Here is a 3,305-nt window from a genome sequence, read left to right on the forward strand (position 1 = left end):
GCACACGGCATGGCACATGTATTGGATTGGATGCACAAACGTTTGTGCCAAGAGGGATGCTCCTGTGGCCCGACGAGGAAGTCGGTTCCTCTGAGTGGTGGTGTATGTGATAGCCTGGCTTATTAGGGATGATAGACTACTCATATCAATAAGGAATTCTTTCTTTTCTGGGAGCACATTCGAACACAACCCCCAATTTAAACCTGCTTGGCTTGGATTAGTCCTAGGATGGGTGACCGACCGGGAAGTTGATCCCGGGTGTGCATGAGTGAGGACAAAGTGCGCAGAAAAGACTAGTATTGATATGTGGGGCCAGTCTAGATCCCACCAGGAGAAACGACTGCCGGCGGGTGTGTCTGAGGCATTATAGCAGGATCCATTTATAAGAAGCCCTATAGAATGGGATCCGGAGAGTTGGCTAAAGTGAAGGAGCAACTAGCTAAACAGCTTAGGAAACGATTCATTCGTCGTAGCGCCTCTCCTTGGGTGTCTGGGGCATTATAAGTTGGTATCAGAGCCGAACCTCGCGGTAGGTGCGCGGTCATGTTGTTCATGATGTTTTTGTCCCGTCGTGGCACACGGCATGGCACATGTATTGGATTGGATGCACAGACGTTTCTGCCAAGAGGGAACGCTCCTATGGCCCGACGAGGACGTCGGTTCCTCTGAGTGGTGGTGTATGTGATAGCCTGGCTTATTAGGGATGATAGACTACTCATACCAATAAGGAATTCATTCTTTTCCGGGAGCACATTCGAAGAGAACCCCCAAGTTAAACGTGCTTTGCTTGGATTAGTCCTAGGATGGGTGACCGTCCGGGAAGTTGATACCGGGTGCGCATGATTGAGGACAAAGTGCGCAGAAAAGACTAGTATTGATATGTGGGGCCAGTCTAGATCCCACCAGGAGAAACGACTGCCGATGGGTGTGTCTGAGGCGTTATAGCAGGACCCATCTATAAGAAGCCCTATAGAATGGGATCTGGAGAGTTGGCTGAAGTGAAGGAGTAACTAGCTAAACAGCTTAGGAAAGGATTCATTCGTCCTAGCGCCTCTCCTTGGGGATCGCGTGTTATATTTGTGACAAAAAAGAATGGAACTATTAGGCTCTATGTTGATTACCGTTATCTCAATGAAGTCATAATCAATAACAAGTATCGTGTCCCCAAGATTTAAGATTTGTTCGATCAGCTGAATGGTGCCAAGGTGTTCTCCAAGATCGATCTCAGGTGTGGATATTACCACTTGAAGATTAGAGCCGGGGATATACGTTCGTGACGACATACAGCATGTATGAGTACACGGTCATGTCATTTGGGTTAACCAATGCCCCAACCTACTTCATGTACCTCATTAGCAAAGTCTTCATGGGCCATTTGAATTTTGGCTGCATGAAGTTGGGTTTTGGGCCATTTGTTGACATTAGATGGGCTCTGAGTAGACCCTGCAAAAAGTGATGTCGTGATAAAGTGGAAATTGTTGGGGAACGTTGCATGGGAAACAAAAAATTTCCTACGGACACGAAGACCTATCATGGTGATGACTATCTATGAGAGGGAGATCAGATCCATATACCTTGTAGACCGCCAAGCGGGAAGCGTTAAGAAACGCGATTGATGTAGTGGAACATCTTCGCGATCCAAATCGCTGCCGTCCCACGATCCGTCCAGATCTAGCGTCGAGCAGATGACACCTCCGCGTTCAGCACACGTACAGCTTGATAATGATATCTGCCTTCTTGATCCTGCAAGAGGGGGTGGAGAGGTACAAGAGTTCTCCGGCAGCGCGACAGCGTGACATCGATGGTGTTGGAGCTAGTCCAGCAGAGCTTCGCCTAAGCACCGCTGAAAACTAGACTAGAGGAGAAACGGATCTAGAGAGAGGGAAGCATGTGGCTGATTATTGTTGTTTCAAAACCCTCAAAAGCTCTAGTATATATAGGAGGAGAGGAGGGAGGCCGCCGGCCCTAGGGCTGCCCTTCTGGGTCGGCCGAAGTGGGAGGAGAAGAGGAGTCCTCCTCTAATCCTACGCCTAGTAGCATTCCCCTTCCACTTGGAAACCTTTTCCACCTTTTGTATTTTTCCCTTATTTTCCACTCCAGCCGCATGGGCCCTTAGAGGTGGCTTCGGCAAGCCCACCAGGGGCTGGTTTGCCTCCTCTCTTGGACCATGAAGCCCTAGGGTGGTCACACCCCTCCCGGTGGTCCCCAAACACCCTCCCGGCACTCTGAGTACACTACCGATGAGCCCGAAACCTTTTCGGTGGCAAGGACTTCCTATATATCAATCTTTACGTCCGGACCATTTCGGAGCTCCTCATGACATACAGGTTCTCATCCGGGACTCTGAACAACCTTCGGTCACCAACACATATAACTCAACTATACCGTAACATCATCGAACCTTAAGTGTGCAGACCCTGCGAGTTCGAGAACTATGTAGACATGACCGAGACACTCTCCGGTCAATATCCAATAGCGGGACCTGGACGTCCATATTGGATCCTACATATTCTACAAATATCTTATCGGTTGAACTTCTATGTCAAGGATTCACACAATCCTGTATATCATTCCCTTTGTCCTTTGGTATGTTACTTGCTTGAGATACGATCGTCGGTATCGACATACCTATTTCAATCTAGTTACCGGCAAGTCTCTTTACTCGTTCCACAATACAAGATCCCGTGGCTAACTCTTTAGTCACATTGCTTGCAAGGCTTGTTTGTGATGTTGTATTACTGAGTGGGCCCCGAGATACCTCTCCGTCACATAGAGTGACAAATCCCAATCTTGATCCTTGCTAACTCAACATACACCTTCAGAGATACCTGTAGAGCACCTTTATAGTCACCCAGTAACGTTGCAACGTTTGATACACACAAGGACAAGGCATTCATCCGGTGTCAGTGAGTTACATGATCTCATGGTCATAGGAATGTATACTTGACATGCAGAAAACAATAGCAACAAAATGACACGATCATATGCTACCTTTATAGTTTGGGTCTTGTCGATCACATCATTCTTCTTATGATGTGATCCTATCATCAAGTGACAACACTTGCCTATGGCTAAGAAACCATAACCATCCTTGATCAACAAGCTAGTCAACAAGAGGCTCAGTTGGGACGTTGTTTTGTCTATATATCCACACATACATTTATGTTTCCATTCAATACAATTATAGCATGGATAATAAACGATTATCTTGAAACAGGAAATATAATAATAAATATTTTATTATCGCCTCCAGGGCATATTTCGAACAGTCTCCCATTGGCACTAGAGTCAATAATCTAGCTTCG

This window comes from Hordeum vulgare, chromosome 7H (genome assembly GCF_904849725.1).
Source record: "Hordeum vulgare subsp. vulgare chromosome 7H, MorexV3_pseudomolecules_assembly, whole genome shotgun sequence".
Classification (NCBI taxonomy): Eukaryota; Viridiplantae; Streptophyta; class Magnoliopsida; order Poales; family Poaceae; genus Hordeum; species Hordeum vulgare.